Source organism: Oncorhynchus kisutch, linkage group LG9, assembly GCF_002021735.2.
Source record: "Oncorhynchus kisutch isolate 150728-3 linkage group LG9, Okis_V2, whole genome shotgun sequence".
Lineage (NCBI taxonomy): Eukaryota > Metazoa > Chordata > Actinopteri > Salmoniformes > Salmonidae > Oncorhynchus > Oncorhynchus kisutch.
Genome location: NC_034182.2, coordinates 35,714,440 through 35,727,351, shown reverse-complemented (window position 1 = coordinate 35,727,351; position 12,912 = coordinate 35,714,440).

Sequence of the window (12,912 nt, the reverse complement as noted above, 5' to 3'; positions counted from 1 at the left end):
GTACCCCTAGACCACACAGCCTGTAGGTACCCCTAGACCACACACAGCCTGTAGATACCCCTAGACCACACACAGCCTGTAGTTACCCCTAGACCACACACAGCCTGTGGTTACCCCTAGACCACACAGCCTGTAATACCCCTACGCCACACAGCCTGTAGGTACCCCTAGACCACACACAGCCTGTAGGTACCCCTAGACCACACACAGCCTGTAGATACCCCTAGACCACACACAGCCTGTAGTTACCCCTAGACCACACACAGCCTGTCGATACCCCTAGACCACACACAGCCTGTCGATACCCCTAGACCACACACAGCCTGTTAGATACCCCTAGACCACACACAGCCTGTAGATGCCCCTAGACCACACACAGCCTGTAGATACCCCTAGACCACACACAGCCTGTGAATACCCCTAGACCACACAGCCTGTAGGTACCCCTAGACCACACAGCCTGTAGATACCCCTAGACCACACAGCCTGTAGTTCCTCCTAGACCACACAGCCTGTAATACCCCTACGCCACACAGCCTGTAGGTACCCCTAGACCACACACAGCCTGTAGATACCCCTAGACCACACACAGCCTGTAGATACCCCTAGACCACACACAGCCTGTAGATACCCCTAGACCACACACAGCCTGTAGATACCCCTACCCCACACACAGCCTGTCGATACCCCTAGACCACACACAGCCTGTAGGTACCCCTAGACCACACACAGCCTGTAGGTACCCCTAGACCACACACAGCCTGTAGGTACCCCTAGACCACACACAGCCTGTAGGTACCCCTAGACCACACAGCCTGTAGATACCCCTAGACCACACACAGCCTGTAGATACCCCTAGACCACACACAGCCTGTAGATACCCCTAGACCACACACAGCCTGTGAATACCCCTAGACCACACAGCCTGTAGATACCCCTAGACCACACAGCCTGTAGATCCTCCTAGACCACACAGCCTGTAATACCCCTACGCCACACAGCCTGTAGGTACCCCTAGACCACACACAGCCTGTAGATACCCCTAGACCACACACAGCCTGTAGATACCCCTAGACCACACACAGCCTGTAGATACCCCTAGACCACACACAGCCTGTCGATACCCCTAGACCACACACAGCCTGTAGGTACCCCTAGACCACACACAGCCTGTAGGTACCCCTAGACCACACACAGCCTGTAGGTACCCCTAGACCACACAGCCTGTAGGTACCCCTAGACCACACACAGCCTGTAGATACCCCTACCCCACACACAGCCTGTCGATACCCCTAGACCACACACAGCCTGTAGGTACCCCTAGACCACACACAGCCTGTAGATACCCCTAGACCACACACAGCCTGTAGGTACCCCTAGACCACACACAGCCTGTAGGTACCCCTAGACCACACAGCCTGTAGATACCCCTAGACCACACACAGCCTGTAGATACCCCTAGACCACACACAGCCTGTAGATACCCCTAGACCACACACAGCCTGTGAATACCCCTAGACCACACAGCCTGTAGGTACCCCTAGACCACACAGCCTGTAGATACCCCTAGACCACACAGCCTGTAGATCCTCCTAGACCACACAGCCTGTAATACCCCTACGCCACACAGCCTGTAGGTACCCCTAGACCACACACAGCCTGTAGATACCCCTAGACCACACACAGCCTGTAGATACCCCTAGACCACACACAGCCTGTAGATACCCCTAGACCACACACAGCCTGTCGATACCCCTAGACCACACACAGCCTGTAGGTACCCCTAGACCACACACAGCCTGTAGGTACCCCTAGACCACACACAGCCTGTAGGTACCCCTAGACCACACACAGCCTGTAGGTACCCCTAGACCACACACAGCCTGTAGGTACCCCTAGACCACACACAGCCTGTAGGTACCCCTAGACCACACAGCCTGTAGATACCCCTAGACCACACACAGCCTGTAGATACCCCTAGACCACACACAGCCTGTAGATACCCCTAGACCACACACAGCCTGTAGGTACCCCTAGACCACACAGCCTGTAGGTACCCCTAGACCACACAGCCTGTAGATACCCCTAGACCACACAGCCTGTAGATCCTCCTAGACCACACAGCCTGTAATACCCCTACGCCACACAGCCTGTAGGTACCCCTAGACCACACACAGCCTGTAGATACCCCTAGACCACACACAGCCTGTTAGATACCCCTAGACCACACACAGCCTGTAGATACCCCTAGACCACACACAGCCTGTCGATACCCCTAGACCACACACAGCCTGTAGGTACCCCTAGACCACACACAGCCTGTAGGTACCCCTAGACCACACACAGCCTGTAGGTACCCCTAGACCACACACAGCCTGTAGGTACCCCTAGACCACACAGCCTGTAGGTACCCTAGACCACACACAGCCTGTAGGTACCCCTAGACCACACACAGCCTGTAGGTACCCCTAGACCACACAGCCTGTAGGTACCCCTAGACCACACACAGCCTGTAGATACCCCTAGACCACACAGCCTGTAGATCCTCCTAGACCACACAGCCTGTAATACCCCTACGCCACACAGCCTGTAATACCCCTACGCCACACAGCCTGTAGATACCCCTAGACCACACACAGCCTGTAGTTACCCCTAGACCACACACAGCCTGTAGATACCCCTAGACCACACACAGCCTGTGGGTACCCCTAGACCACACAGCCTGTAGGTACCCCTAGACCACACAGCCTGTAGGTACCCCTAGACCACACACAGCCTGTAGATACCCCTAGACCACACAGCCTGTAGATACCCCTAGACCACACAGCCTGTAGATACCCCTAGACCACACACAGCCTGTAGATACCCCTAGACCACACACAGCCTGTAGGTACCCCTAGACCACACACAGCCTATAGATACCCCTAGACCACACACAGCCTGTAAATACGCCTAGACCACACACAGCCTGTTAGATACCCCTAGACCACACACAGCCTGTAGAAACCCCTAGACAACACACAGCCTGTAGGTACCCCTAGACCACACAGCCTGTAGGTACCCCTAGACCACACACAGCCGTATATACCCCTAGACCACACAGCCTGTAGATACCCCTAGACCACACAGCCTGTAGTTCCTCCTAGACCACACAGCCTGTAGATCCTCCTAGACCACACAGCCTGTAATACCCCTACGCCACACAGCCTGTAGGTACCCCTAGACCACACACAGCCTGTAGATACCCCTAGACCACACACAGCCTGTAGATACCCCTAGACCACCTATAGCCTGTAGGTACCCCTAGACCACACACCGCCTGTAGGTACCCCTAGACCACACAGCCTGTAGGTACCCCTAGACCACACACAGCCTGTAGATACCCCTAGACCACACACAGCCTGTAGTTACCCCTAGACCACACACAGCCTGTGGTTACCCCTAGACCACACAGCCTGTAATACCCCTACGCCACACAGCCTGTAGGTACCCCTAGACCACACACAGCCTGTAGGTACCCCTAGACCACACACAGCCTGTAGATACCCCTAGACCACACACAGCCTGTAGTTACCCCTAGACCACACACAGCCTGTCGATACCCCTAGACCACACACAGCCTGTCGATACCCCTAGACCACACACAGCCTGTTAGATACCCCTAGACCACACACAGCCTGTAGATGCCCCTAGACCACACACAGCCTGTAGATACCCCTAGACCACACACAGCCTGTGAATACCCCTAGACCACACAGCCTGTAGGTACCCCTAGACCACACAGCCTGTAGATACCCCTAGACCACACAGCCTGTAGTTCCTCCTAGACCACACAGCCTGTAATACCCCTACGCCACACAGCCTGTAGGTACCCCTAGACCACACACAGCCTGTAGATACCCCTAGACCACACACAGCCTGTAGATACCCCTAGACCACACACAGCCTGTAGATACCCCTAGACCACACACAGCCTGTAGATACCCCTACCCCACACACAGCCTGTCGATACCCCTAGACCACACACAGCCTGTAGGTACCCCTAGACCACACACAGCCTGTAGGTACCCCTAGACCACACACAGCCTGTAGGTACCCCTAGACCACACACAGCCTGTAGGTACCCCTAGACCACACAGCCTGTAGATACCCCTAGACCACACACAGCCTGTAGATACCCCTAGACCACACACAGCCTGTAGATACCCCTAGACCACACACAGCCTGTGAATACCCCTAGACCACACAGCCTGTAGATACCCCTAGACCACACAGCCTGTAGATCCTCCTAGACCACACAGCCTGTAATACCCCTACGCCACACAGCCTGTAGGTACCCCTAGACCACACACAGCCTGTAGATACCCCTAGACCACACACAGCCTGTAGATACCCCTAGACCACACACAGCCTGTAGATACCCCTAGACCACACACAGCCTGTCGATACCCCTAGACCACACACAGCCTGTAGGTACCCCTAGACCACACACAGCCTGTAGGTACCCCTAGACCACACACAGCCTGTAGGTACCCCTAGACCACACAGCCTGTAGGTACCCCTAGACCACACACAGCCTGTAGATACCCCTACCCCACACACAGCCTGTCGATACCCCTAGACCACACACAGCCTGTAGGTACCCCTAGACCACACACAGCCTGTAGATACCCCTAGACCACACACAGCCTGTAGGTACCCCTAGACCACACACAGCCTGTAGGTACCCCTAGACCACACAGCCTGTAGATACCCCTAGACCACACACAGCCTGTAGATACCCCTAGACCACACACAGCCTGTAGATACCCCTAGACCACACACAGCCTGTGAATACCCCTAGACCACACAGCCTGTAGGTACCCCTAGACCACACAGCCTGTAGATACCCCTAGACCACACAGCCTGTAGATCCTCCTAGACCACACAGCCTGTAATACCCCTACGCCACACAGCCTGTAGGTACCCCTAGACCACACACAGCCTGTAGATACCCCTAGACCACACACAGCCTGTAGATACCCCTAGACCACACACAGCCTGTAGATACCCCTAGACCACACACAGCCTGTCGATACCCCTAGACCACACACAGCCTGTAGGTACCCCTAGACCACACACAGCCTGTAGGTACCCCTAGACCACACACAGCCTGTAGGTACCCCTAGACCACACACAGCCTGTAGGTACCCCTAGACCACACACAGCCTGTAGGTACCCCTAGACCACACACAGCCTGTAGGTACCCCTAGACCACACACAGCCTGTAGGTACCCCTAGACCACACAGCCTGTAGATACCCCTAGACCACACACAGCCTGTAGATACCCCTAGACCACACACAGCCTGTAGATACCCCTAGACCACACACAGCCTGTAGGTACCCCTAGACCACACAGCCTGTAGGTACCCCTAGACCACACAGCCTGTAGATACCCCTAGACCACACAGCCTGTAGATCCTCCTAGACCACACAGCCTGTAATACCCCTACGCCACACAGCCTGTAGGTACCCCTAGACCACACACAGCCTGTAGATACCCCTAGACCACACACAGCCTGTTAGATACCCCTAGACCACACACAGCCTGTAGATACCCCTAGACCACACACAGCCTGTCGATACCCCTAGACCACACACAGCCTGTAGGTACCCCTAGACCACACACAGCCTGTAGGTACCCCTAGACCACACACAGCCTGTAGGTACCCCTAGACCACACACAGCCTGTAGGTACCCCTAGACCACACAGCCTGTAGGTACCCCTAGACCACACACAGCCTGTAGGTACCCCTAGACCACACACAGCCTGTAGGTACCCCTAGACCACACAGCCTGTAGGTACCCCTAGACCACACACAGCCTGTAGATACCCCTAGACCACACAGCCTGTAGATCCTCCTAGACCACACAGCCTGTAATACCCCTACGCCACACAGCCTGTAATACCCCTACGCCACACAGCCTGTAGATACCCCTAGACCACACACAGCCTGTAGTTACCCCTAGACCACACACAGCCTGTAGATACCCCTAGACCACACACAGCCTGTAGATACCCCTAGACCACACACAGCCTGTTAGATACCCCTAGACCACACACAGCCTGTAGATACCCCTAGACCACACACAGCCTGTGAATACCCCTAGACCACACAGCCTGTAGGTACCCTAGACCACACAGCCTGTAGATACCCCTAGACCACACAGCCTGTAGATCCTCCTAGACCACACAGCATGTAGATACCCCTAGACCACACAGCCTGTAGATCCTCCTAGACCACACAGCCTGTAGATCCTCCTAGACCACACAGCCTGTAGATCCTCCTAGACCACACAGCCTGTAGATCCTCCTAGACCACACAGCCTGTAATACCCCTACGCCACACAGCCTGTAGGTACCCCTAGACCACACACAGCCTGTAGATACCCCTAGACCACACACAGCCTGTAGATACCCCTAGACCACCTATAGCCTGTAGATACCCCTAGACCACACAGTCTGTAGATATCCCTAGACCACACAGAGAACAGACACACACAGCCCATATACTACTGCAGGAACAATTACACAAGGAAAACATTGTAAGTCTGCTTTTAGGATTGTACCACATTCTGTAAGCTTATAGGAGGAAGAAAGAATACAGTACAGTATGATAGCAAAGGATTCTGGCCACTATAATAAGCATCATGGCAAAACTCACACACTTCCAAACCCCTGTAGTCAAGTGCTTCTGAATCTGAGCTCCATAGAATTTGGAAAGCTGTCCAACAACGACATCAGTCTCACCAGCAACTAAACAGCTGCAGCCAAGCAGCGTCCTCACATCCTCTTGCCTAACACTGAAAGCTACATCGACGGTAAAACACCCCAGGAAGAGTGAACATGCACATGTGGAGAAGGTGAACACACACACCCCTCTGGGGAATGTCAACAGCTTCATCTCAGAATGAGAGGTGTAAAAAGAGAAAAAGAGAAAAAGAGAGAGAGCGAGAGAGAGAGAGAGAGAGAGAGAGAGAGAGAGAGAGAGAGAGAGAGAGAGAGAGAGAGAGAGATTATCGTTTATTTATAGTTTAGCTATTTATAGTTCCACGCTCATTAGGCAATTCCCACTAATTACGAATAGAGTTGTCTGAGAGGCATTCACACAAACACATTTAATGAGTTATACATCACTTAAAATGTACAGGGCACTAGCATCCATGCCTGCGGTTGATTCCTGCTCTGGTTCACCTCTCTACTGTTTTCAGACCTGTAAGATCATGTCGATTAAACACATTAGGGTATGATGGAAAAAATGGCCACACCCAACAGCCATGAAATACCAAAAACACACACTAAACTGACATTAGAACTCATTAGAACTAATACTAATCCATGACTTAATGGTTGGTCGAAGAGACAGCGAGTCAACCTGTACTGGAGTCTAGTTGCATCCAAGATGGTTCAGTTTGGAGCCACAGAAATTGATTCAGCTATATCTATCCCTGGTGTGGTAATTACTGGCAGCCGTTCTGAATGCTGAGACTTCAGGGATGGAGGGAGAAAGAGAGAGTAAAGGAGGGAGAAAGAGAGAGTAAAGGAGGGAGAAAGAGAGAGTAAAGGAGGGAGAAAGAGAGAGTAAAGGAGGGAGAAAGAGAGAGTAAAGGAGGGAGAAAGAGAGAGTAAAGGAGGGAGAAAGAGAGGAAAAGAGGGAGAAAGAGAGAGTAAAGGAGGGAGAAAGAGAGGAAAATAGGGAGGGAGGGATGAAGGGAGAGAATCAGAGTGAAAGAGACACAAGCAGATGCTCTGAATGGCAGCAGTGAATGGGCACGCAGAAGCCAGTGCTAAATACCACCCCTCTATACATACACAGACACACACTCTCAACCAATGTAGAATAGCTCAGTAATGACCCCAATACCCCCTACCCCACTATCACAAACCCAGCGCTGCACTCCAGCTAATACCAATTCAGCATATAGATTAACCCTCCAGAATGCTCATCTAATTTCTACTCAGGCAGTCCCCCTTCATCGGATTACAGACTAAGCTACTCCAGATCGCAGGGGGAGAAAGCATGCTTCTTCTCCAGCCTCCTCTACCCTCTCAGACATCTGAGAGGACGTTTTAATAGAATCAAATTAGGGTGAGAGCAAAGGCCCAATGAGGAAAACCATGTTTTCCTTTCACCAGAATAGTTAGTTAAAACGAGTAAAGGCAGTGCCTGTAAGGGCGGTGCTACTAAAGGCGCTGCTAGTAAGGCGGTGCTACTAAGGGCAGTGCTAGTAAGGGCGGTGCCTGTAAGGGCAGTGCTACTAAAGGCGCTGCTAGTAAGGCGGTGCTACTAAGGGCGCTGCTAGTAAGGGCGGTGCTAGTAAGGGCAGTGCTAGTAAGGGCGGTGCTAGTAAGGGCAGTGCTAGTAAGGGCGGTGCTAGTAAGGGCAGTGCTAGTAAGGGCGGTGCTACTAAGGGCAGTGCTAGTAAGGGCGGTGCTACTAAAGGCAGTGCTAGTAAGGGCGGTGCTACTAAGGGCGGTGCTAGTAAGGGCGGTGCTAGTAAGGGCAGTGCTAGTAAGGGCAGTGCTAGTAAGGGCGGTGCTAGTAAGGGCGGTGCTACTAAGGGCGGTGCTACTAAGGGCGGTGCTAGTAAGGGCGGTGCTAGTAAGGGCAGTGCTAGTAAGGGCAGTGCTAGTAAGGGCAGTGCTAGTAAGGGCTGTGCTACTAAGGGCAGTGCTAGTAAGGGTGGTGCTAGTAAGGGCGGTGCTAGTAAGGGCAGTGCTAGTAAGGGCAGTGCTACATAGCCTGTAGGTACCCCTAGACCACACACAGCCTGTAGATACCCCTAGACCACACACAGCCTGTAGATACCCCTAGACCACCTATAGCCTGTAGATACCCCTAGACCACACAGTCTGTAGATATCCCTAGACCACACAGAGAACAGACACACACAGCCCATATACTACTGCAGGAACAATTACACAAGGAAAACATTGTAAGTCTGCTTTTAGGATTGTACCACATTCTGTAAGCTTATAGGAGGAAGAAAGAATACAGTACAGTATGGTAGCAAAGGAGTAAGGGCAGTGCTAGTAAGGGCGGTGCTACTAAGGGCAGTGCTAGTAAGGGCAGTGCTAGTAAGGGCGCTGCTACTAAAGGCGCTGCTAGTAAGGCGGTGCTACTAAGGGCAGTGCTAGCACCGCTAGTAAGGGCGGTGCTAGTAAGGGCGCTGCTAGTAAGGGCGCTGCTAGTAAGGGCGGTGCTACTAAGGGCGCTGCTAGTAAGGGCAGTGCTAGTAAGGGCAGTGCTAGTAAGGGAGCTGCTACTAAGGGCGGTGCTACTAAGGGCGGTGCTACTAAGGGCGCTGCTAGTAAGGGCGCTGCTAGTAAGGGCGCTGCTAGTAAGGGCAGTGCTAGTAAGGGCAGTGCTAGTAAGGGCCGTGCTAGTAAGGGCCGTGCTAGTAAGGGCCGTGCTAGTAAGGGCCGTGCTAGTAAGGGCAGTGCTAGTAAGGGCAGTGCTAGTAAGGGCAGTGCTAGTAAGGGCGGTGCTACTAAGGGCGGTGCTACTAAGGGCAGTGCTACTAAGGGTAGTGCTAGTACGGGAGGTGCTACTAAGGGCGGTGCTACTAAGGGCGGTGCTAGTAAGGGCGGTGCTACTAAGGGCAGTGCTACTAAGGGCGGTGCTAGTAAGGGCAGTGCTACTAAGGGCAGTGCTACTAAGGGCAGTGCTACTAAGGTCAGTGCTACTAAGGGCAGTGCTACTAAGGGCGCTGCTACTAAGGGCGCTGCTACTAAGGGCGCTGCTACTAAGGGCAGTGCTACTAAGGGCGCTGCTACTAAGGGCGGTGCTACTAAGGGCGGTGCTACTAAGGGCAGTGCTAGTAAGGGCAGTGCTAGTAAGGGCAGTGCTAGTAAGGGCAGTGCTAGTAAGGGCAGTGCTAGTACGGGCAGTGCTAGTAAGGGCAGTGCTACTAAGGGCGGTGCTACTAAGGGCCGTGCTAGTAAGGGCCGTGCTAGTAAGGGCAGTGCTAGTAAGGGCAGTGCTAGTAAGGGCTGTGCTACTAAGGGCAGTGCTAGTAAGGGTGGTGCTAGTAAGGGCGGTGCTAGTAAGGGCAGTGCTAGTAAGGGCAGTGCTACATAGCCTGTAGGTACCCCTAGACCACACACAGCCTGTAGATACCCCTAGACCACACACAGCCTGTAGATACCCCTAGACCACCTATAGCCTGTAGATACCCCTAGACCACACAGTCTGTAGATATCCCTAGACCACACAGAGAACAGACACACACAGCCCATATACTACTGCAGGAACAATTACACAAGGAAAACATTGTAAGTCTGCTTTTAGGATTGTACCACATTCTGTAAGCTTATAGGAGGAAGAAAGAATACAGTACAGTATGGTAGCAAAGGAGTAAGGGCAGTGCTAGTAAGGGCGGTGCTACTAAGGGCAGTGCTAGTAAGGGCAGTGCTAGTAAGGGCGCTGCTACTAAAGGCGCTGCTAGTAAGGCGGTGCTACTAAGGGCAGTGCTAGCACCGCTAGTAAGGGCGGTGCTAGTAAGGGCGGTGCTACTAAGGGCGGTGCTACTAAGGGCGGTGCTACTAAGGGCGCTGCTAGTAAGGGCAGTGCTAGTAAGGGCAGTGCTAGTAAGGGAGCTGCTACTAAGGGCGGTGCTACTAAGGGCGGTGCTACTAAGGGCGCTGCTAGTAAGGGCGCTGCTAGTAAGGGCAGTGCTAGTAAGGGCAGTGCTAGTAAGGGCCGTGCTAGTAAGGGCCGTGCTAGTAAGGGCCGTGCTAGTAAGGGCCGTGCTAGTAAGGGCAGTGCTAGTAAGGGCAGTGCTAGTAAGGGCAGTGCTAGTAAGGGCGGTGCTACTAAGGGCGGTGCTACTAAGGGCAGTGCTACTAAGGGTAGTGCTAGTACGGGAGGTGCTACTAAGGGCGGTGCTACTAAGGGCGGTGCTAGTAAGGGCGGTGCTACTAAGGGCAGTGCTACTAAGGGCGGTGCTAGTAAGGGCAGTGCTACTAAGGGCAGTGCTACTAAGGGCAGTGCTACTAAGGTCAGTGCTACTAAGGGCAGTGCTACTAAGGGCGCTGCTACTAAGGGCGCTGCTACTAAGGGCGCTGCTACTAAGGGCAGTGCTACTAAGGGCGCTGCTACTAAGGGCGGTGCTACTAAGGGCGGTGCTACTAAGGGCAGTGCTAGTAAGGGCAGTGCTAGTAAGGGCAGTGCTAGTAAGGGCAGTGCTAGTAAGGGCAGTGCTAGTACGGGCAGTGCTAGTAAGGGCAGTGCTACTAAGGGCGGTGCTACTAAGGGCCGTGCTAGTAAGGGCCGTGCTAGTAAGGGCCGTGCTAGTAAGGGCCGTGCTAGTAAGGGCAGTGCTAGTAAGGGCAGTGCTCGTAAGGGCAGTGCTCGTAAGGGCCGTGCTCGTAAGGGCCGTGCTAGTAAGGGCCGTGCTAGTAAGGGCCGTGCTACTAATGGCAGTGCTACTAAGGGGTATTAAAAGCTAAATGGACGTCAGTATGTCGGATATAGCCAGGTTAGGACTAAAGACCAAATGCAGTTCAGTCTATCCAGTCAGTCACTACACACCAGGAGTAGATTCACTGAGTCTTACCCAGAAACAGTGACTCTTTCTGGGGGTAGCTTTATCAGCACTTCCCCAGTGCCCCAGTCTGCTAATGGATCTCCGCCACAGTAGTCTGCTAAATGGCATAGACTTAGAATTCAATTTGTATTCAGTGTGTGTAGGAACGCCCAGCTGGCCAGAATGTGAACAGTTATGAATCAAACTGGATTGAGAATTATAAGTAAATCCCCAACAAAATAATTCATTCCTTTAGCCTACTCCTTAAAACATAGGATTCAACAACAAAGATATAGGCTAAACCATTGTTATAAAAACTGTAAGAATATGAGTACTAGGGACACTTCCAGAGTTCTTAGCATCTTAATCTCACTACAACAACATTATGCCAACATGCCTACTCATCATAGACAAAGAACCAGCATTAACTTTCATCTGAAAAGCTTCAAAGCCTGTTTCCCTCAAAGGAGACTTCAGAATCACAACGCTGAAAAGCAGCTATTAAGATGTAAAGCTGTGGTGTCACACAGACCTACAGCAGCTAAGCCAAGATAGATTCATGAAGTCGTACACACAAAAGACAGAGGAAACACTGGGCTTCAGTCTTAGTCAACAACTCTACACACATAGATGCATGGACGAAAGTGCTCATAACACACACACACACACACACACACACACACACACACACACACACACAAACACACAAACACACACACACACAGCATTATATTCACCAAGTTCTGAAATAAACTATTTTCAACTGTGGAGCCATCGGACATGAATCACTGCATTCCACTGAAACAATGGAGAATTCACTTTCAAATCACTTTACAAATGATTTTGTGCATTCAGGGCACAGAAATGTCCAGGTTTTCTGCCAAGTAATCTCGCCAGCACACACACCCCAGAGCATGCTACCATTCACCTCGGCAAATCTCCAGGTCTGGCATCCTAATACCACTTCAGAGAATGAAGAGAATAAGTGTGTGTGTTTGAGGTGGGGTTTGTGTGTGTATTTGTTCGTGTTTGTGTGTGCGCAAGGAAATACTCATGTACGCAAGCGTGAGTGTAATTAATGTGCTCCAGGAGGTTAATTAGAATAAGAACCGGGGAATGGTCCCGTGTGGCCCAGTTGGTAGAGCACGGCACTTGCAACGCCAGGATTGTGGGTTTAATTCCCACGTGGGACGAGTACGAAAAAGTATGAAAATGTGTGCACTCACTACTTACTGTAAGTCGCTCTGGATAAGAGTGTCTGCTAAATAACTAAAATGGAAAAATGGAAGACGCCATATGAAAAACGACTACAGGAGTACCCTGGAATGACCAGCTTCTGTGTC